This window comes from Heterocephalus glaber, unplaced genomic scaffold, assembly GCF_053883595.1.
Source record: "Heterocephalus glaber isolate CG9 unplaced genomic scaffold, H.glaber_assembly_v1.0 deba00001523, whole genome shotgun sequence".
In the NCBI taxonomy this organism is placed as follows: Eukaryota; Metazoa; Chordata; class Mammalia; order Rodentia; family Bathyergidae; genus Heterocephalus; species Heterocephalus glaber.
The window spans coordinates 16720309-16745553 of NW_028258327.1; the positions used below are offsets into that span (position 1 = coordinate 16720309).

At 35.8% G+C, this 25245-nt stretch overlaps 1 long non-coding RNA gene across 1 annotated transcript; it reads right to left on the reverse strand.

Moving 5' to 3' along the window:
* Window positions 1-1190: 1190 nt before the first annotated feature.
* Window positions 1191-14422, reverse strand: LOC147824971 (uncharacterized). The gene is made up of 3 exons (XR_015441538.1): window positions 10400-14422; window positions 9369-9449; window positions 1191-1948 (listed from the first exon to the last, which is right to left on the reverse strand). It is a non-coding gene; the product is annotated as an uncharacterized LOC147824971 (long non-coding RNA).
* Window positions 14423-25245: the final 10823 nt, after the last annotated feature.

Below are 25245 nucleotides of genomic sequence, written 5' to 3' on the forward strand. Positions count from 1 at the left end.
GTGCTATTCAAAATTTATATTTCCTCCAGAGTTAGTTTCATTAATTTGTCTTCCAAGGTACTTCTTAGAAGTTGGCAAATTTATTTTAAAACAAATTTTTGTAATATGCTTTCTATATCCTTTTAAATTCTGAAAGATCTGTGGTAATGTCCCCTAGGTCTTGATATTTTAATTTAAAAAATGTATAATTGATATTGTGTAATAGGAACTAAAGGTCTAAAGGAGCAGGTGAAGTGGGAGGGGTAGGGGAAAGAAAAGAGGGGAAAAGAAAAAATATGAGAAAAGGAAAAAGTGGAAACAAAATCTTTGCAAATAGGGAAGGGTGGAGGGAGTGAAGGGATGGCAGGGGAAGGGGGAAAAAATAAGAACCAAGATACTCATGTAATGGTACAAGATCCCAATGATGTATGTAAATATATTTTATACCTAAAATGTACCAATAAACTTAATGGGGAAAAATAAATAAATAAATAAATGAGTAAATTTTTGATTCTAAAATCAATAAGTAAAAGACTAAAAATCCAATATAACAATAGACAATGAATTTAACTGGAAAGTTCAAAAAAAAAGAAATACAAATAGCCAAAAGATGTGTTTTAAGATGCTCTATGTGACTCAGTTTTAGAATGCAAATTGCAACAATAGTAGGTTATCACTTTGGCAAAAGTTAAGAAAATTATTATAATACACAGTGCTGCTAAGAGTGTGGGGATAATAAAAACTCTTACAAGTGAAAGAAAGAATGAATTAATGCCCCCTGGGTGGAAGTACACTTTGATATAAACTTCTGAGAAGCGATCAAACAATAACAATTTAAATTTGAATATGCTTGCCCTTTGGCCCAGCAATTTCACTTTCAAGAATGTATCCCTAAAGTTTACATAAAAGTGCAAAAATCTTTGTCCAAGCATGTCTATGCTTGCATTGCCTACATTAGCAAGTATATGGATATATTTTAAATGTCAGTCATCAAAAGATTAATAAATAAAGCATAGCATATCCATACAATGGAGCATCATGTGGCTTTTTAAAAAATGATGTATATCCTTTTCTTCACTCCAAGAAGATATGTCCATGTACTAAGTGAATACAATGGGTTATAGAACGTAATGTAATTTCAGCTATAAATGAAGAATGCACATATGTCAAGTCTTTTATATATATATATATTTTTTTTTTTTTTTCAAATTGTACCAACTGTACATTTCATATACACATATGTATTTATGAAAGCAAGATACAGGGTATATAGAAGAGCATAATACATATCAAACAATCAACAACAGCTCTTCTGCAGAGTGGAACTCCCCACAGAGGATGGAAAATGAGAAAGAAATTTTATATTTGTGGATTATTTGATAATACCTCATACTCAGGGTCAGATTTCAAATATTTTCAATGTCTGGAACATTATAAAATGTGATAACACAATGAAGTTTTCTTTTCAACCCAAAATTCATCACTTCCATTACTTTTATTAACTGAGCAATAGCTTTGTCAGTCTCTTCTCATATTTTCATTTAAAACAATCTGTACAAAGGAGAATGGGTGAAAAATTAAGAACTAAGATGTATCATCTACAGGAACAAATTCCCAATGATGAATGTGATCATAATGTATACCTAAAATATACCAATAAACTTAATGGAAAATGAATAAATAAATAAAATACTTTATACATTAAAATACACATGAGTTAGATATTAACATCCACATATACACTGAAAATAAGCACCAGGTAAAGGAGGCTTCCGGGTCAGTGTGCCACATCTCCCAGCTCAGAGGAGGCTTCCAGGTCAGCATGCCACAGCTCCCAGTACAGAGGAGACTTCTGAGTCACCTTGCCACAGCTCCCAGTGCAGAGTAGGAGACTTCCAGGTCAACATACCACCACTCCAAACACAGAGGAAGTGAGCCGTATGGGCTCCAGCAGCACCCTCCAACCCTCCTTGAAATGAGAAGACATGTAAACAAGCCTCAGAATCAGATTTCTAGATCACCTACAGCAACCCCAAAGGGAAAGGAGATGGAATACTCTGATACTCAACAACCTGGACTCCGTGAACTAGTGACAAAAGATGATCTGGAAAAAATGAAATCAGAAATACTTTCTCACATAACAGTAGAGATTGTGTCCATAGTGCAAGACATGATTAATAAATCTAGAGAGGACACAGATTAAAAAAAAATAAAGGAGCTGAGGAACATGATGGAATCCCAACATAGGAAACAAATGGAATCCATAAAACTCATGCAAACAGATTTCAAGGAGATTAAAAACTCCATTGAAAGTCTATGTAGCAGAATGACCAATGTGAAGACAAATTTCAGATACAGAAGATAAGGTTGCAATTAGTGACTGGGAATAGAAAAATTTGCTTAAAATTGGAAGGGGGATGCCCTGCCAAGGTCGCAAGTTGTGCTGAACACACCAAATCAGCCCATGCCCCAGAAGCAAACCACTGGACACCCCCCCAACCCCACTCCTCCGTACAGCCACCTGGTTCCACACTACAAAGATGCAGAGGTCACCGGACCACCAGACCACGGTACTGGGTCCCACCTCTCCCGGCCCAGAGGTAGGGGCTTCTGAGCTGCCATCCCACTGCTGCTGGTCCAGAGGAAGGGAATTCCTGGCCACAATCCCTCCCACTGCTCCCAGCCCAGAGGAAAGGGCTTTTGGGCCATTATTCATACCACTGCTCCCGGCCCCTGTCCCAACTCTCCGAACTCCGAGGAGGTAATCCGTGTGGGTGGCAACAGCAGGCCCCTCCAGTTGAAATGAGAAAACATGTAAATAAGTCTCAAAACCAGTCTTCCAGATCACCTACAGCAACCCCAAAGGGAAATGAGACGGAATACTCTGATACTCAACCAGCTGGACCCACTGAACTGGCAACAAAAGGGAATATGGGAAAAATGATATCAGAAATAATTTCTGAGATAACAGCAGAGATTGTGCTCCTAGTGCAAGACATGATTAATAAATCTGGAGAGGAGCTGAGGAACATGATGGAATCCCAAAATAGGAAACAAATGGAATCCATAAAACAGATGTAAATAGATTTCCAGGAGATTAAAAACTCCATTGAAAGTCTACACAGCAGAATGAGCCAATAGGAGGACAGAATTTCAGATATAGAAGATAAGATTGCAATTAGTGACCAGGAAATGAAAAATTGCTTCAAAATTATAAGGGAACATGAGAAATCAATCCAGCAGCTGTTGGATGATGCAAAGAAGAATAACATAAGACTGATCGGAGTCAATGAAGAAACAGGAGAGAGTGCAGATGACATAAAAACAAAACTCTTCAAAGAAATCATGGCAGAAAACTTCCCAAGCAGGGGAAAAGAGCTTGACATACAGATAAGTGAGCCATAAAGGACTCCAGCTAGCCTTGAGCAAAAAAATCTACACAGAGGCATATAATAGTTAAGATTCCAGAAACTCAACAGAAGAACAAAGTTCTACAAGCAGTTAGAGAAAAGAAAAAATCACATACAAAGGAAAGCCCATCAGAATCACAGCAGATTTCTCAACACAAACAATCAAGGCCAAGAAGAGCTTGGAGTGACATATTCCAAGCCCTAAAAGAAAACAGCCTCCAACCCAGATTGATCTACCCTGCAAAACTATCTTTCAAAATGGATGGACAAATAAGATACTTTCATGACAAAGAGCACCTTAGGAACTTCATGAATACCAAACCAGCACTCCAAAGAATTTTACACAATATCCTAGGAACAGACATTGAAGATCACAACCCCAGGAAGCAAAGCAGAATGAACCCATCTGGCATGACAAGAAATTAAATGTAAAGGGGGACAATCCAACAAAAACAAAAAGTCATGGCAATGAAAAGTAAATATGTTTCAGTTATAACTATCAACATTAATGGTCTCAATTCAACAATCAAAAGAAATAGACTGGTAGAATGGGTCAAGAAGCAAAATCCAACAATATGCTTCATACAAGAAACACACTTAATTCAAAAGGAAACTCATAGACTGAAAGTCAAAGGGTGGAAAACAATACTCCATGCAACGGGAACCTGAAAAAAAGCAAGAGTAGCTATCCTCTTTGCAGATCAAGTAGATTTCAAACCAACACTGATTAAGAGAGATGAAGAAGGAAACTACATCCTTGTAAAGGGAACAATCCAAGAGGAGGAGATGACAATCATAAATATTTATGAGCCAAACACTAGTGGGACCAACTATATAAAACAAATACTAACAGACATGAAAAGTCATATATGCACTAATACAATTGTAGTGGGGGACCTCAACACCTCACTGTCACAAATAGATCAACTAGACAAAAAATAAGTAATGAAATACTAGAACTCAATCGAACTCTTGAACAAATGAACTTAACAGATGTTTACAGAGTCTTGCACCCCACAAAATCAGAATACACATTCTTCTCTGCTGCACATGGGTTGTACTCCAAAATAGACCACATACTCAACATGTTTAAGTAAGTGCAAAGGAATTGAAGTTATCCCATGTACACTATCAGATCATAATGCAATGAAATTGGAGATCCATAACAAAAGAAACAAAATATTTCATAAACACGTGGAAACTGAACAACACACTTCTGAATAATCAATGGGTCATAGAGGAAATTAAAGAAGAAATCAGACAGTTCCTTCAATTAAATGACAATGACAATACAACATATCAGAATCTATGGGACACAATGAAAGCAGTCTTACAAGGGAAATACATAGCAGTGAATATGCATATTAGGAAAACAGAACGAGCCCAATTAAACAAACTGATGCTGAACCTCAAGCTTCTAGAAAAAGAAGAGCAGGACAACCCCAGAGCTCATACAAGGGAGGAAATTATAAAGATCAGAGGAGAAATCTATGCAATGGAGACTAAGACAACAATACAAAAAGTCAATGAAGCCAAGAGTTGGTTCTTCAAAAGAATCAACAAAATTGACAAAACCTTAGCCAACCTTATCAGAAAAAGTAAAGAAAAGGCCAAAATCCATGCAATTAGGAATGAAAAGGGTGAAATTACAACAGACCCAGCAGAAACACAGAGGATCATCAATACCTACTTCCAGAACGTATACGCCAATAAGATGGACAACACAGAAGAAATGGACAGATTCCTACATACATATGAATTAACAAAGTTGAATGAAGAAGACCTAAAAATTCTAAACAACCCAATATCAACCAATGAAATTGAAAACATAACTAAAAACTTAAGAACTAAGAAAAGCCTGGGCCCTGATGGCTTCATTGCTGAATTCTACAAGACATTTAGAGAGGAACTACTGCCACTACTGTTTAAACTCTTCAATGAAATTGAAAGTGAACCAATACTCCCAAATTCATTCCTGGAAGCAAATATCACCTTGATCCCCAAAGCAGAGAAAGACCCAACCGAAAAGGAGAACTATAGGCCAATCTCACTAATGAACATAGATGCAAAAATCCTTAATAAGATAGTGGCAAACAGAATGAAGAAGATCATCAAGAAGATCATACACCCTGATCAAGTGGGATTCATCCCAGGGATGCAGGAATGGTTCAACATGTACAAAGCAATCAATGTAATACACTAAATCAATAGACCCAAGGACAAACACCATATGGTTATCTCCATAGACGCAGAGAAAGCATTTGACAAAAATCCAACATGCATTTATGTTAAAAACCCTACAAAAAATTGGAATAGATGGTCTCTACTTCAAACTGATAGAAGCCATCTATGAAAAACCAACAGCCAATATCATACTAAATGGTCAAAAACTGAAATCCTTCACACTCAAATCAGGAACAAGACAAGGATGTCCACTAACACCACTCTTGTTCAATATAGTTCTGGAAACATTAGCCACAGCAATTAGACAAGAGAAAGAAATAAAAGGAATAAAGATAGGAAATGAAGAAGTCAAATTGTCATTATTTGCAGATGACATGATACTCTATATAGAAGACCCCAAAAACTCCACCAAAAGTCTCTTAGACTTAATAATCAAATTCAGTCAAGTAGCTGGTTACAAGGTCAACATACAAAAATCAATAGCTTTCCTCTACACGAATGACAGACTCACTGAGAGAGAAATAGGACAAATAATTCCTTTCACAATAGCACCCAAAAATCTGAAATTCCTAGGAATCATCCTAACAAAAGAAATCAAACACCTCTTCTCTGAAAACTATGGCACTCTGAAAAGAGAGATTGAAGATGATGTCAGAAAATGGACAGACATCCCCTGCTCCTGGGTAGGAAGGATTAATATAGTGAAAATGACCATACTTCCAAAACTGCTATATAGATTTAATGCAATTCCAATTGAAATCACAGCAGTATATTTCACAGACCTTGAGAAAGCAATCCAAAAATTCATTTGGAACAAGAAGAGACCCAGAATAGCAAAAGCAATTCTAGGTAACAGAGATATGGCAGGGGGTATCACAATACCCAACCTGAAACTATACTACAAAGCTACTGTGATAAAAACAGCATGGTACTGGCAAAGAAACAGACCTGAGGACCAGTGAAACAGATTAGAAGATGCAGAAACAATGCCAGACACACTCAGCCATCTCATCTTCGATAAAGGAGACAAGCACCCTCACTAGAGGAAAGATAGCCTCTTTAATAAATGGTGCTGGAAAAATTGGACTTCAACTTGCCAAAGATTAAAACTAGACCTGTATCTCTCACCATGCACTAAACTAAAATCAAAATGGATTAAAGATCTAAATATTAAAATAGAAACTTTAAACCAGTTGGAACACAGGTTAGGCAGAACCCTTGAAGACATCAATGTAGGAAAAGATTTTATGAGCAAAACCTCAGTTGCCCATGAACTAGCACAAACAATCAACAAGTGGGATCTCTTCTTATTAAAAAGCTTCTTCAGCACAGCAAGAGAAACCATCAGCAGTGTGAAGAGACAACCCACAAGGTGGGAAAAAATCTTCACCTGCTTTTCCTCAGACAAAGGTCTACTATCTCGAATCTATAAAGAACTTAAAAAGATCAGACCTCCCAAATTTAAAGACCCAATCCAAAACTGAGCATCTGAAATGAACAGACATTTCTCACACGAAGAAGTAGAAATAGAAAATAAATAGAGGAAAAAATGTTCAACATCACTGGTCATTTGAGAGATGCAAACGAAAACAACTTTGAGATTCCACCTCACTCCAGAAAGAATGGCTGCTATCATGAAATCAACCAATAACAAAAGCTGGCGAGGCTGTGGGGAAAGAGGAACACTTGTCCACTGCTGCTGGGAGTGTAGACTGGTGCAAGCACTGTGAAAATCAGTATGGAGATACCTCAAAGGACTAGGACTGGAAGTCCCATCTGACCCTGCTATTCCACTGCTGGGGATCTCCCACAAAGAATTAAAAGAATCATACCACAGTGATATATGTGCACCCATGTTCATAGCAGCACAGTTTGGGATAGCTAAAACTTGGAAACAGCCCAAATGCCCATCAACTGGAGACTGGATAAAGAAAACGTGATTTTTTAATAAAATGGAGTACTACTCAGCCATAAAAAATGAGAAATTAGAGACATTTTTAGCTAAGTGGATGCACATTGAGGGGATACTCTTAAGTGAAATAAATAGGACACACATGTATAAATATCAAATAGTTTCTCTGGTGTGAGAAACTGAAAGTGTAAATAAGGATTAAAATGTATAATAGGTAATGTGATATAGGAAGAAAAGGGGCAAAGGGGAAGGAAGTGAGAGGGATGGGGGAAAGGATAGAAGGGAATGGGATTAATATGAGAAAATGCAAAAATAGGAACAAAACCTTTGTAAATAGGGAGGACTGGAGGGGTTGAAGGGAGGGCTGGGCAAGGGTGAAAAATAAGAACCAAAAGAGATTATGTAAAGGTGCAAATTTCCAATGATGAATGTCATTTTATTGTATGCCTAAAATGTACCAATGATTAGAATGAATAATTGATAATGCAAAACAGGAATAAAAGGTCCAAAGGGGTAGGGGTAGTGGGAGGGGCAGGGGAAAGGAAAGAAGGGAAAGCAAAAATGATGAGAAATGGAAAAAATGGAAATAAAGTCTTTGTAAATAGGGAAGGGTGGATGGGGTGAAGAGATGGCTAGGAATGGGGAAAAAATAAGAACCATGATGCATCATGTAAAGGTACAAGTTCCCAATGAGAAATGTAATCATGTTGTATACCAAAAATGTACCAATAAAAGAATTTAAAAAAAAAAAGAATTAGAACCAATGGAAACTAGAGAATTATTTCAGTTCCATATATGAATAAGTTTTAATAAAATTGCTCAGACAGAATGTACTGCCTTAAGTAAAGATTCTTTTTTATATAACTTAAGTACATTCAGGATGACTATTTGATAGGATGTAACAATAGACCTTTATAAATTGAACAGTGTCTCAAATTAACGGTCATTATGGTTTTCAGCTCACTCCTAAACTTCTACATCTTGTTTTGTTATTCAAATACAGCAAAACATGAGAAAATCTTTAATGTAGTAATCTAATAAATAAAAGTAGAGAAACAAAAGAGAGAAATAAGAGTTAATATTTATTATCTATGTATGCTGTGCAAGGCACTATTCAAAGTGCTTATGCATTAACTGACTTAATCCTCACAAAATGAGTCAGTTCCCAGTACAAACTCCATTATGCATAAGAAGCAACTGACATAGAGGATAAGGAACTTGACCAAGGTCACACAGCTACTAAGTTGTAAAACCGGAATTCAAATTTAATCAGTCTAGCTTCAAAGTCTATATTCTCAATTCTTTTTCAATGACTAAGAATAATGTTTACTGACTTGAAAACAACAGAATATGTTGGCAGTCAAAGTTCTACATAGATATATAGCAAAACTTTGGTTTGCGAGCATAGTATGCTTATAATCCAAAGCACTTATATATCAAAGCATTCCCCATACAAAAGAATGGAAACTCAGATGATTCATTCCACAACCCAAAAATATTCATATAAAAATGACCTAATACTGTAATATAATTCAAAATAATAAAGAAAATACAAAATAAAAATAAACAAATTAACCTGCACACACCTTTGAAAACTTTCATAGTTGATGTGAGGGAGACAAAAGAGAGGAGGGCTATGGTATAGGATGACTTCATCTATCACTAATAGAATCACTGCTATCTATTGGCTCAATGGAGTCTTTTTCTTCCATGCAACTTTCACAAGAAACTTTTCCAGCGACACTTGCTTTTGCCTCTTTTGAGAATTCATGGGAATGTGACATTACATTGCTGTTAAACAGATTCATCACTCCTACTGCTACAGCCTTATTTGGGTTGTGTTTTTCCACAAAATTTTGCACTATTTCCCACATTTTACACACCTCCATAATCTCATTTGTAGTAAGGGATTCCTCCATATTATTCTCCTCCTCTGCAGACAAGATCTCCTCCATATTCTCAAGCTGTTGGGAGATGATCACACACAATCCCACAGTGAGAGAGAGAGAAGAACAATTGCCTCAGTTGTGATCATGTGACATTTGGCATCATGTATCTCCTATTGCAAGACATAGCTCATTTATCAAGTTAAATTTTATTAGAAATGCTTGCCTGTCTCGCAGAACACTCTCAGAACAAGTTACTCGCAATCTGAAGTTTTACTGTACATTATTTTAAGAAGTGTATCATGAGTTATCTCCCTACTTTTGATTATCTGTTATTGTGCTCTTCATTTATATTTTAGATTGGAGGGAGGGAAAGGAAGAGGAGGAGAAGGAGAGGAAAAAGAATTAAGATGTACATGTACCAACTACCCAGAAGGGGTGTAATCATTATGTACTGCAAACGTACTAATAAAAGATTACAGAGCAGACCAAAACCACAGAGTTCTATCACAATAATAAGTCAGGGACTGGAGATGTAGTTCAGTGGCAGAACACTGGCCTAACAAGCACAAGACCCTGCGTTCAATTCCTAGTACCACCACAAATAAAAAAGAAAGAAATAGAAAAAAGTCATATGCAATTTAAAAATATCTAAGTAGATACAGAATTCAAATTTGATCTGATGTTCTAAATCCTTAAGGATATTTACACAATCACACATAAAGAGAATGACTACCCCTCCCAAGGTTCAAAACTCAGGCTCTCTCAGGTTTACTCTAGGGGTGAAAAGGGCAAGAGTGGGATACTGGACTATAGGGAATCTGAGTGTGCTCCCATTCCTGCCATCAAAGCACTCTGGGATGTTTAGTGGGCCACTTGGCAGATCTTTAAATAGAGCACAGGGCTCTGAAAGGTCCATTCAATCCCTGAAGATCCTACAAAGCACTTCACTGAGAACTGTTTATGCAATGTATATTTATGGCTATTGTTTTTCTTATCCAGGACCCTCAAATTCATGGCAATACTACCTTCCTTGGGGCTGGTCAAAAATGCACAGGTCTTCTGCTTCATGATTCATCTTTCCCTCATGATCCATCAAGGTTTTCCTTGGAGATCTTAGCTAGAAGTTTCCTTTCCCATAAGAAACAGAGATTAGTTCACAGAGGCGATTCTACATAAGGAATAACATTCTGCAAAGCCAATAAAAACACTGTTAAAGTTGAAGAAGAACAAGCAACTAAAGTCATTGACTATGAAATCTCATAAATAAGTTTGAATTTTCCCACTGTTACTAAAATGGTACTCAGCCTATCAACCAGACATTTCTCACCAGTACTTCTGTCTTTCTAATAAATCCCACTTTCTACTTTTCCAATGCCCAACCACTTTTTACAATCATGATGTTGTGAAATACATACTTAGTCTTCATCTGGGTTTCTGACATAGATTCCTAAAGTCCTTAGACTTTCTGGAGTGATGAGTGTCTTTTGCATACTAATGAGATGACTGGTGGCCATCAGCCCCTAGGTAACTTTAGTATTGGCACAGGTGATCTGAAAGACCAAGGCATAATTAGAGCATTGGGACTTTCATCTCCACTCTTCCTCTGAGATGTAAGAAGATGATGAACATTAAGTTGATCACCAGTGCCTGATAATTTAATCAATTGCGTATTGAAGCTTTGATTAAAAAAAAAAAAGACTGGGTTTAGAGGGCCTCTGTGAGGCAAACCAGACATATCCACATGCTGGGAGGGTGGGACACCCCAATTCCAAAGGAAGAGAAGCTACTGTGCTGCGGACTCTTGCAGACCTTGCCCTGTGTGTCTCTTCATCTGGATGTTTATTTGTATTCTTTATAATAAGCTAGTAAAGTGTTTCCTAAGTTCTGCAAGCCACTCTAGCAAATTAATCGAACCTAAGGTGAGGAACCCCAGATTCGTGTCTGAAGTAGGACCCAGCCCTGAAGAATTAAGTTCTCAAATAGGGATAAAATGTCAGAACAGAATAGAATTAGAGGGCACTTCAGCTGGTATCCAATGCTGATGGCTTGTGTGATGTGTGGAGGAAAAACCCAGACATTCGGCCACGGAAGTTCTATGTTGTAAAGGGCACCGTTGGAAAAAGCAAGTTTTTCCCAACTCAATAACTAACACATTGAAAATTCACCAAATGATATCACTCTAAAAAAGCAAAGGAAGGGAGAGAAGGAGGGACAGAGGGAGGGAGGCAGGGAGGGAAGAAGGGAAGAAAGGAGAAAAGTGACAGAGGGATAGAAGGATGGGCAAGAGAAAAATATATTTAACTTTCTTATAAATGTTGCTTTGTTGTACATATTTTTATAACACTTATTTTAAAAAATTATTTGAAATATCTCATAATATTCCTTAGAGTTAAATATAAAGGAAAACTCAAGACCTGGAAAATATAAATTAAAATAGACTATCATGACTGAGAGGCTTGCGTTTACATTCTATAATATTACTAAAATTGAGTTAAATTTTGTCTCCAAGCTTTTAATAAATAGAGTGAAAAAAATCAGATACATGACATTTTAGTCATGAACAAAGAAGAATTCAAGAAATTCAAAGAGTTTTTAATAGGCCTTGGATCAAGGAATAATAGAGAATATAGAAGACAATACTGTTAGCAAACCCACTATAAACATATTAAAAATTTTTATAAGAATTTTGTATAGTGTCCCACAAGTATAAGCTGAGGAAAGAATGTCAATCACAACTTAGTGAAAATAATTCTGCGAGTATGAGGATTAAAAAGGCAGCTGTGGATTGGAACTGAAATAGATCTGACTGCTCTCTCTTATCCCTCTATCAATCTTTTTGAGAGAATCAGCAATCCCTTTTTTCCAAGCTTATTGAGGAATAGTTCACAAAAATTACATATACTTAAGATATACAACATGATTATTTGATATATGCATACATAGTGAAGTGATTATCACAATCAAGTTAACACCTGAATCACCTGGCACAGTTAGCATATTTCTTACATGTGTGATAAGAACAAAAGATCTACAGATGTCCCTAGATATCAGCAAGAGATAAGTTCAAGAACCCCTTGCTAAGGATACCAAAATCTACAAATATTCAAATTCCTTATACAAAACTGCATAGTATTTGCATTTAACCTACATACATCCTCCTGCATATTTTAAACCATCTCTAGATTACTTATAATACATACTGTAATACAAATGCTATGTCAATAGTTATTATCTTATATTATTTAGAAATAAATGACAAAAATTATCTGTATATGTTTAGTGCAGATGCAATTTCTCTTTCAAATATTTTCAATGTCTAGCTGCTTAAATCTGTGCACATGGTATCTGTGCATCAAAGGGCCAACTATATTCTCTTGGCAAATTTCAAGTCTACAACACAGTATGTCTAGCTATAGTCACCATGCTGTAATTTAGATCCCTAAAACTTACTCATCTTCTGTTTGAAACTTTGTATACTTTGACCACTCAGAAAGTCTTGATGGCTCCTCACAGCAAGAATATTCATCAAGGCAGAGACCTAACACAATACTTTAAAAGCCAAACAACGAACAGAAGCCTTGGGGAAAATAAACTATATATATGGTCACCAAAATATGGCAACCCTGTTCCAGGATCCCACTCTGTGTTCCAGGTTGTCAAAACTTCCCTGAAGTTAGAGCTAACTTGGTCATGCCTTTTTACTCTCAAAGAATATTTACTTCATTTCTATGATATTTCTTTCATTATTATATCACCAATAGGAATAGGCATCTTTTGACTATCTATGCAGAACGATCTCAAGTATATTTTAGCTTACTCAGGTAATTTTAACTTCTTTTGGTCTTTGGAATCATGTCTTATTGAATGGTTTATACTCTTCTAAAAGAAATCACAATATAAGATATAATGTCTTATATTTTAGTTTTACATACTAACCTTTATCTACTACTCTCCTTCCAAACAGATTTTCTTTCTTACAAATATTGCCCAACATTTCCCAACCTTTAAATATCTTTCTAAATATTTTATCTACCTATAAAATGCAGAGTCATTTATGTATTTCCACCAATTTCTTCTTTACTGATCTTCCTCACTTAAAACTCATAAATAATAAGCATAATTTTTCAAACTGTACTCTATCAAATAGTCGACTATTTGTGATTAATAACCTGATTTTTCTCAAACTTGAATGTAAAATTCCTACCATTTATATTAATGCTCTACATTGCCATACCTCCTCTCAGGTTTCTGGGAAAACATAAAGTGTCTTGCAATTCCATATGGAAATTAAACATTTAATATAATGTGTGTGCTTGCACCATCGCTTCAAGAGATTTTATCCGAGGTGACCATTTCAGTGAAGAAGTATCCATGCAGGTACATTTCAGGGCTGAGATGGCATCTTCTCATGGACCAATCAAGCAATGTTCCCTGGATGCTTTAAGAACTCCTCCAGCCTCACTCTCTCATTGTCAGCTGTAAAGTACACTTGCACAATTTCTCATGTTAACATTTCTGAAACAAGAAGTTCTCTTTTTTTTGAAACATTGAATATAATATTTATTTTCAAAGCCTGTTGTTAAATATTTAGTGAAATTTACCAACTGTTGGTGTCATAGTTTCCAGGAAATATAATTGTCATTCCTTTAGAAACAGTGAGTTAATAACACCAGTCATATACTGAGGCCACTCCCAGTACATGGAAATTAAATCATAACAGAAAAAAGAAGGGTAAAAATGCCTTTTGTAATGAAGGATTGTTTCTATACTATTCAAAACTCTAATAAGTAATAATCAACTACAAGGGATAATACAAGGGGGACAGGATACAGCTTTGTTTTATTTTCTTGTAATTTTTTGTCTAATCTACAAAAGACCTGCATAGATTTCTCTTTTTTCTCCAGCTTCACTGAGGTATAATTCAATAAAATTGCATTTACTTAAGGTGTACCATAGATTCTTAATAGTGTGTTAAAACAAAAGGTTAGGCATTGATAACTTCATATTCAGATCAAGTTCATGACATTTGACTTTGTCCAGGCTACAGACTCAAGGACTGGCTCAAAATCCTATGATTAGTGGAAACTTTCTCATAATGCAATAAAGAATATAATAATGCCTCATGAAGAAGTATCCACAAATATAATACAACTTGTTCCACAAATAAAATACTGACATGAGAAACAAAAAAATTATTTAAAGAAAATGTCATTAAATTTAGATGGAATGTCCAGTAAAATACTTCTTTTAAAGGATGACAATTCTGCTTTTGAAAAGATGAAAGAAATTTAAAATTGAAACACCCAAATAAGATCTTTCACATAAAATTGACAAGGAAAGTCTTTGGAAACATAATGAAAAATTCTGTTTAAAAAAAATTCTATAGGGGACTTTTTAGATGAAGTCCTTAAATGTATAATTTTATGGTGGGTATAATAAAGGTATCAGTAATATTTAAAAATTATCCAGAAGTTACAAAAATAGAAATGCCTTTAAAATATGTCATTGTAGATAAGGGTCAAGATAATGTGTATCTGGTCAATTGAAACTAAATCTTTTTGAATGGAGAATAGGCCACAAAAAGAGATGCAAATTTTGAAGTCTGTTGATATCTTATAGTACATGTCTTAGGGAAAAAATTGCCATCCAAAATTAAATATAATAAAAATAAATATTTATTGAATAGTCATCAAATATTGGGTACCATGCTAAGCATTTTATATATTTTAGTTTATATGTCACTACTGCCTTCCCAAGTATGTCCTTTATTAGTCCCATATTATATGTAATAAAACCAAAGTTCAAAGAGGATGTAGTTTATTTAGCAAATAAGTGGAAGAACAATTTCAAACCTAAAGGATCTGTCTTATCCTCTGTGTTATCAAGAATATTGAGCATTTCTGTTGAGCAAGCTTCATATGCAAATGCCCCAGTTTGTCCCTCCACATTTACAAAGTAGACAGAAAACTATTTCACCTCCAAGAATGACCCTCAGAAGTGCACACATACAGCTCTTTTATATTCTATCCTAAAACTAAAATATTTTTCTCTCTACTGGATTTAATTCCAAAGATACAATAACTAACTTGATTAAGTATCTCAATGACCTCTCATTCTGCCATTTAGAATGGCATACTGCTACAGTTCTTAATTCTACCATAAGTGCCCTTCCCTTTCAGGTTAACTACATGACAGATTAAATACTCTGCACAAAGACAAGGTGACTCTTGAGGGAAACACCCAATTATGTAGTTTCCAAGTCGTAATTATCTAAAATTAATTGCTGTTTTGTAAGAGTTTTGATCCTACCAAACAATATTTACAATTGCAATTCAATTCCATAATATCCTCTTACTGTGCTTAGCTCTCTAGCTATCTGTTCAATCATGCCTTCTCATGTTTGGGAAACATATATAACTTATGGTACAGTTAAATGAGGTTTCATTAACTCCAAAGGGAGCTTTGTGAAAATGAAAGATATGCAAGAGTGTGGAAGAAATAACACTGGGAAGCCCAAGGGTATGTATGAAAAAAAAATTGGCCTTCATTGTGTCCACTTAGGTCAACATTTCTGACTTTCATTATGAAATCTACTGTTGTTCTTGGTATAACCTCATCAAGAAAATAAAGTGCTCATTTTCCATGCTTCTCTTCAATCCCCCATCCCCTGTCTGCCATCAAAAGATAAGAGATCTAAGGTCCTGTCCCATTTAAACAATGAGTCAAGTCAGTCATTTTTTAAATCTCTCGGGATAGTGATTTGCCTGTGTTCTCTTTTCCCACTAACATAGAAACTTTTGAAAGTGAACATTGTGGCTTATTATCAAAGATCCTTTGTAGTTATTAAGCACAGGAAATTTGTGTCTGCGATGCTTATCACAAATTTAATAAGAAAATATAATTACTCCAAAATGGTTCTGTTTGAAACCAATGACCATTTCTATCACATACCCTTTTAAAATAATCATTTATGATAAAACACCACCCAGGAGTGTTTACTGAACACTCACTGGTAACAAAGCATCGGGATAAGTGTGTAATAGAATTGATACTTGTCTGAGTTGTCTGACGTTCTCCGTTTTAAGAGAGGTAGCATTAATATTTACAGTATAAAAGGATCTAAGATAACATTAATTTCCACTCAAGCCCCAACACACCTAGTGTTCGTCTGGTTCTCATACCCTAAAATAGAAAATGCTTTCTTTTAACATGAGATTGGATTCAGACTAATTGAGAAACTCTTCAATGCTGGTGTTTCACTGTTGAAGCTGTGCAAGATCAGAATCTTATCTAGCTCTGCAATTAGTTGTGCCCATTCTAAAGCAGAAAGAAAACTTTTTATTTCATTATTTTTGGTATAAATGTTTTATATGTGCTCCTTTCGGAATCTCAGCTGTTCCAAATTTGCCTCCTGCAAATCAGTTTTTCTTCACAGTCAGTACATTTCCATTTATTCCCCTCTTATCTTCCATCTCCACATCCTTTGCCCCCTTCCATAAGGTTTAAAGTGAAGGAAACCATACTCAGAACCCTGCAGCAAGGCACAGATAGAGCTGTCATATCTTACCAGTGAGACTACCAGGCATCTTGGAGTCTAAAGAATGAGTAGAAATCCAGTTCATATTTTAGGAGTCACTGCTTTTGACCATGAAACAATCTCTCTCAATGACACGAAAGAAATATATAACTCATACGTGTGAGCAAACTTTCATGCATCATTTCTTCCAAGGTGTCACTTTAGTAACGGTTAAAGGGGCTGTACCTTGATGGCTAGGCTAAGAAAATAGATATGTATGAACTAGCCATTCTATTGTACAATTATTGGGAAGACTGAGAGGACAGGTTATTGTAGGGGAAAAACTATCAGCAATGAAATGTGATAAAATTATAATAATAATTTTTAAATTGCTGGGATGCAAAAGATTACTCACAGAGATTCCTAAGCCTCAAACTTGGCAATGGATTGTTTGTGCATCAGTCTGAAGCATGCCACAGAAGTCTTTGACTCCAGAAACGAAACAAGACAGGTTATTGACAGCACATTTTAAAATGTAATAATCAAGTGAGTATAGATCCATGTTCTCTGATATACGCCCTTTCTGGTTGCTGGGATAGTACCTTGATCTGTAACTAATTCTAGAGTCATTGATGTATGGCTCTTGAGTCATAGGAACTCTAATCTTCAAGGGAGAAAGGTTTAGCTGACCTAGTATCATCATCTTAAACTACCATGATCTCTCATAACTCCTTGTCCTTGCACAAATAAATCACTATGTTTCTTCCCAGACTGGATTTTTTAAAACATCCAGATCAGACAGATCAGAAATTCTTCTGAAAATATTTTTTTTAAAATCTGCATGGCTCCTACTAACTCTTTTCATTGAGATGAGATGAAGATTAAATTGATACATTGATTGAATTAGCTTTTATGGTTCTTAGTCCACAGTAAAAATATCCTAGCTTTAATCACCTAATCTCACCTTGGAAATTGCTTTCAAATTAAATTCAGAAAAACTACAATAGGCTCAAAAATTATGTTTTCTTCAAGCATGATTACTAATACTGCCATTCCAAGTATTCCAACAAACTTGCCAAAGAACTTCACCAGTGTGTTGAGTTATCTTGTCCCAACTCAAAGACAAGATCTGCATGAAAACAAGCACAATATGATGAGTAAAATATTACACATTTCTCTAAGGCCTGTTGTTTGATTTGAACAGGTGAAGACAGAATCCAGGGTTTTGCCTTTGATATTATTCCTCATACATAGTTTAATTAATATTCTGTCTCTGGGGAGTACAACTTCATAAGCCAACCCCCAAAGAGAGAAATTTGCTCTTTTCCTTGAAATCTGGAGAATGAAATCAACACCTACTTTATAAGAATAAGAATGTTAATAAATAAAAGTACAAAATTGCATCAGCCACTGGGAACAATACATTACCAAGGAAAGTTATTTTATAAATGAAAAACCAAAGGGCAGTTAGTCCCAAAAGCCAGAAGATAGTTCTTAACAGAGCCTTATGGAACAGGGATTCCTACACACAAATGATTATAAAAATAATCTGGAGGACTATGAAATTGTATTAAATCTGAGTATTTCTCTAGACCCCCTGACCCAGATTCTCAAGAGATTAGTCCAGAAATACATACTTTCTTAAAATGCCCAGTAATTCTAATAACCCACCAAATACAAACCTATTGAAAGAGGAATGTGTTTCTCAAAGTATTGATTCCAATTAGCAGCATCAGGATTATAAATGTATATTACTGGCCCCACTCCAGACACTCTCAGGATAGGATCCAGAAAACAACCCAAGCTACCACAAGGCTTCCAGGCGATTCTTGCAACTAAAGTTTGGGAAATGTTAATCTAGAAAATTTATGTCAAGCCTGAGCCAAAAGAGAATTACAAGATTTCATCTTTATCTGCTCCTCTTACAATCTGAGGGAAATATAAAGACAAACAACTTTACTTTCTAGAGATTCTGACAGCAATTTATTGTAAGAGCAAATTGTAGGATTATACTAAATACTACCATGGGGAAGAGGGGACATTTAAAGCCATATTGGGCAAGATAGTTATTTTATACTCAACAATAGACAACCCCTGCATGTGAGAGAGGATATATTGAACCTGAGTAATTGGGGTTTCCTTTGGTTTCCTGATATTTGCAGAGACCTTTTAAAGACCTTGAAATAATATCTTCTAGGTTAAGGCCATGAACTTAACAAAATTACTGTTTTACTTTTGTGAATTTTTTACTGCACAGCAAAGAAAGAGAATTCTTTTTTATGATGCATATGTGCTTGCTTTTTCCTCATTTCTTCTATTCCTGCAAATAAAGCAAATGTATCTTTCTTCCTAAATGGAACTTCGTATCTTCTTCTCTGACCCTTGTAACTTTGAATATTTCTCCAAGCATCTGAAACTTCAGAACAATGTTTCTCGGCTTCTTTTCATCATCATATCCCTAAGGAGGCTTTTGACATTTATGTTCTTATCATTCTTTTCCCCATATTATATTACAGATATATGGTACAGTTATTTATGTACTACCTGCATATCTCTGTTTTATACATAGAAACAGTAGGACTTTTCTACCCCTACAAGAACTAATTTGCATCTGTGAGGGGATAGCACACTGATGAGAATGCCCCAATGCACCCTTTGGAGTTAAAAGTACAATCTTGTTCCAAAACACTAGATATAGATGTTTCATTATTTTTTTCTTTTTAAAAAATTAAATCTAGATTAGCAACAGGGAGAGTTAGGGTAGAGTGCCCAACCTGACTGGCTTTGAGATCCACCTAGGTTATTGGAGGATCACACTTCTGGTTGATCACGGAGGTGTGGCATTGAAGTCTACATCTAGTCCTTTGCCTTTCATCTCTGGCACCGATCCCCTGCTCTGGCTACAAGTTGTTTGCTCTGCCATGACCTTTCATCATGTTATTTCTACCTTAAAGACATCAGACCGTAGACTGAATCTCCAGAAACCATGAGCCAAACCATTCCTCCTTTAAGTTGTTGGTGTTCAGTTTGTGCTCCAGAGATAGGAAAGCTGACTAATATGGCCATCAAACTGGAAACATTAAGTAGAGTTCAGTCTCAGATACTTTTGGGTATACTTACCTCAGGAGTGGTAGAGTTCTGAAAAATTGCAGAAGGAACCCTGGCTTTCAGTCCATCATGGTAGCCACTGAAAAGCTGCAGACCTGCTCCCTCCAGGGGTCTGTGGGCAATCAGAGCAGAAGTCTCCGCATCTCTTTCTCTCCCTTTCCCCAACATGCCAAACATTCACAAAGAATGCACACTCCAACAGTTCCATGGGTAAGCTACTTTTCTGCTTCTTCTATCCCAGAAATCACCCTTCCCATTAATCCAGCTCCTCCTTTACTAAACTCAGACTTTAACAAACAAAAGAATTTTTATTTAAGTTCCCATATTCAGGGCAAACTCATGTCATATATGCTTGGTCTCCAGAGGTAGGGAGAGGTTATAGATATCACCTATCCTCTAGGGTTAACATAAGCCAGTTGTTTCTCAATTGCTTTTTTCCTGCTATGTTTGGATTTTACACTTTTCAGGAGCTAGGCTAGAATTGATTGAGAGAGCTCATTTTAAACTCTGGAGAAACCACTTACCCAATGGGCTACTTGTTGAAAGAGTTCTTGTTTTAGATACTCATCGTTCTACATAAGGAGCAGAGGTTTGGCTTCAGTGAGACGAAGGTTCTAAACATAGTATCATCAATTAATACCTATGAATCCTCTATGATGGACATTGTTCTCATCTGAAAATTAAGAAAAATAAAAATAATACCTATTGCAAAGGCTCATTGTGAAGATTAAAAGATAATTCATGGAAATTTCGACCACAGTGTTTGGTATGAAGTGTAAGATAAATAAATGACAGACTTGTTGTTCACACTAAATCAACTCAAATCTGAGTTTTCACACTCATTCATTCATTCAGAGCAGCTAATAACAGAACTGTCAAGGAGTACTGCATAAATAAATTCACCATGAAAATCTCGCCTTTCTACACAGACAAAGAAAGATGTTTGCTTCTAATTTAACCTTAGGCCATGGTGGTCCTATGGAAGTGGTCATGAAAGGACTTGTCTTAGAAAATAAAATGGAATAATTCCTGAGTGAATAGTGCTAAAGGGAAAAAAGAACTGGATTATGTGGACCACAGAGTAAATTTTGTTACCTTGGGGCCCATCTTCATTACTATCCAACTGTAGCTTCATAATTGAGTAGCTCTGACCTCGTTCCCTGGAGTGCAATGCCCTGTCTCCTGGGGACACTAATCTACTGATGCCCTTTTGGTTAAAGGACAGACCTCGCATAGAATTGCGAACTGTGACAGGTAGCTACTGATATTCATCTTCATATATTTCTAGGAATTTCCTAGTTTTTGACTTGCTGAATTGCTCTTATAACTGATTCAATCAATAGGGAATAATTAGCATCCATGCTACATGGGAACAAAGTATACAGATTTGAATTGATATTATGCCTAATGGGCCCATTTTAAAAGTTACGAATCACCTAGCCTCCCCTTAACCTCTAATAATACTTTCTCTTGTAGAATGTAGCAAAATTCAGAATCCATGCTGATGGGGCTAATTCAGCCTTGAAATTGGCCATTTGCCTACATAACAGAGACCAGGGTATGTAGCAACTCAGAAAGAAAGCACCTTTTGCTTATGTATTACATCTGCTACTGAGAAAGCAATGAAATATAAAGATCTTGGGATACTATAAGCTGGTGACTTTCTTTGATATATTTGAACAGATTAATATATGTATGAATATCATTCTATCAGATTACACAATAAAGTAATTTTGATTTTTGCTCAAATAATATTGTGAAAGATTTTCAAAATCCTCTCTTCTATCTTGACCCTTCCCCTTGGTGAGCCAGAGAGGAAATGTTATGTCTGCCTTCACATATTAGAATCCTGTTTTTTAAAAGTCTCATTTGTTTCTGTACCATCAAGTGTGGGAGAGGCAGAGAATGTACTTTGCGTCATTCAGGGGCTGCCTGTTAAGCAGCTTCCTGCTCGGGCTGACTCCCTCTCTCCAGGAGAACAGGGAGGTTTAGTTCATTTTCTTTTCCTATTCTTGCTCTCCCTTTGTTTTTTGTCTCCCTTCTTCTCCAGGTAAACCTATTATATTCCCCATACAATTATCACTCTCCTTTTCAAATCTTATCTTCAGGGGAAAAAGTGGGGCATTTTTCTTTAAAATAAGCAGATGGATAGAGGCTCCTGAAAAAATAGCTTTGCTGATTCACCGTTTCAAGGGTCTTTACTTCCCAATCATTTTCTGTGCCCACAGCTATCTCCTGCTCCACCTCTTCATCACCATCTGCCTGGACACCTATTCTCCTTGACACTCTTCTTGCTCCCCCTTACAATCTTTCCTGAACATAATGTCTGATTTATGTCTTCAAAACACAAATCTTTGTCTTGCTATTGCCCATAGTAGCCAACAACCCAGAACAAGCCAGAACGAGCCAGTTTAAATAGAAGACTGTAGTGATTTATTTCTCAAATATCAATACATATTTTAAAAATAAACATAAAAGAGTCAAAACATATGTAAAAGGGCCTTCATATTTCCACATTACATTGCCACCTTAGGTTTTTAAAGCACAATTAAGTATTTAAAATAATCATATTAATGTGATTTATAATGGCTAAGTCTCCCTATGTAGTCCATGAGCCACAGAGAATATTCCAGAAAGCTTCTGTTTTCTGACACTAATGTCACCAAACAGGCTCATCTGAGAACCTCAGTCTCAATGTCAGACTTTTCCTTCCCAACCCTAAAGTGAGTGATTACGTACCCTCCCAACATGCTCTCTCCTGTGACCTCTACCCAAACCTGGCTCCTCAATTTCTTCTGCTCCTGCAATCCATTCCCTCGGTATGCTTCCACTCCAAACACCACCCTTTTGTTCCATCCATTATTATCAGCTCGTATATAAAAAAACTGATGATTCCTAAAGATGTGTTGACCTGTGCTTTACTATGCCACCTCAATTTAAATTTCTGCAGTTTTTTCATGCTATAGAAACTGTGTATGAATTAAGCTAAATTTAAACAGATTGCCCAAAATATTGACATTACAGCTGATTCTTAAAGCTTTTTTGAGATGTCTCTAGACTATACTAATCTTTCCCTCCTCAAATTTCACTACCACATTTATAAGAACTTTTATTGTTTTCTAACCCATCTGTATGGCTCTCTGCTTCATATTTATAATTTATAATTCTCAAACTATATTGTAGATTCCTGGTGTACAGAAGCCCTGTCTTTATATCTATTTTATTTCCAATTCTACCCTCCATTGTTGCGTACAATAATAAATGTATGTTCATCTAACTTTTTGTCTTGACCAATGTTTAATCTATACCACATGTTTTGGGTAAGAAGTAAATTTTCCAATTCTAGAAACACCTTCCAGTATTATACATTTGTAATTTTATTAAAACAATTAGTCACACTAGTTGTATTTTAGAGGTGCCTAACCCCACAGGGCTCAAAAAACTGAAAGTATAATTTAAAGCATGCACATGATTAAGTAAGAGCATGACAAAGGAAAATGTGAGAAGGGAATCAGGATACAGCAAACATAATGCTTTAAAAGCAGCCAAATAGTATAGAGTAAAATAAATGAAAGGTTAATGACACACTTCTTTAATGATAGCAGAATTCTACTAAGAGCAGCATTTTGCACATAAAGGGACATCTCTCTGGGTGTCTACTTGGAATGGGCAGCAGTTATTGCCACCTACACGGTAGATACTGCTCTAAGCATTTTACATAGATGAGTACATAAGAACTAAATTTTAGGGGCCGGGGATTTAGCTCAGTGGTTTCGCCACCTGCTGCGCAAGCGCAAGGACCCGAGTTCGATCCCCGGTACCAAAAAAAAAAGAACTAAATTTTAGGATTAGCAATCCCATTTATCGGATACAAAACTAAGGCAAAAGAGAATAAGTAACCAGCTCAAGATCATTAGGCATTTTACTGGTGAAGCTGGGCTCTGGATCAAAATATCTAGCCTGGAGTCTGTGTGTCTACATTAGGCCACAGGTGGCATGCAGAAAGCTTTCAGACAGATTTTCTTAATTTTTTAAGTTTCTATAACATATTTTTGAGGTGGAAAATGTTGAAAATCTCTGTTAAAACTAGATAAAGTTCAAATGCAGTCAGTTTTTAATGTGCTAAGACCTATTTTCTATTTTTAAAATGTATTGGCTCGAAACTCACTGGTGGTAAATAAATATGATAATGAATTCAGGAAGTCGAAGTCATTGAACCTGGTTCTTACCTAGGAAAAGTGAGTTGTATCAAAACATATCCAACAAACATGTACACCACCAGAGGTTTTCCATTGTTTCTATTGTAACACAATTCTAAAAATGTTCTTTAATAATTTACTTTGCAGCTGTATCAAAAGCAGTATTACTTTTTACTCTATGAAAACAGTGTGTGAAAGTTGAACTAAATTTTACTCATGTGTTAGGATTAAGCTTTCTACCAGGTATATTGAAGAATTTTAATAAAATATGAAACATTTCAATTTACAAAATGTTTTTATTATGACTTTAATGAAGTGTGAAATTATTGTCATTAGATTTATAACTTGAAACAGAATGAGCTAATTTTACACTATGGTATTTTTAAAAATCAGTGACTTTTTTAAAAAGGCTTATTTTTATCATATGCTACAATCTGACTAAATCTACATGGTGCCTGTCAAGTAGAGGGTGAGAGGAGGACTGACATTTTTGTCATCCATGGATTCCTGATGATACCATTTTATGACTTCATCATCTCAACTGAGGTTTCAGATTCACTATGGTTAGGGAAAAGAAGGTAAAGAATGACACACCAGACACACTAATTCTTTGGTATGCTCACCCATGGCAGTACTTCACAGTCCTGCCCAACCTCAGTGTAATTTCTGCCTAAAATAGAGGACAACCACAATTGTGGTGAGCACAAACAATGCTCCCCACACATTTTTGTTTTCATAACTCTTCTGAAGTAAATTTTTTTTTGGTACCGGGGATTGAACTAGGGACCTTGTACTTGTGAGGCAGGCAGCGTGAAGTAAATATTTTTATATTGACTCACAAATTTAAAAAGCTAATAATTCAGATATCTCCATTTTAGAAATTTACTGTACAAACAAGAAAAGTGAAAAGTGAGGCAATTTTTAAATCTTTTGTATTGAAACGAACTGCTCTGGAGGAAAACTTGTGTTACTCAGCTTTCTGTCACTGCATCCAAAGACCTGAAAAAATCAATTTAAAAAGATAAAGCACTTATTTAGGATCACAATT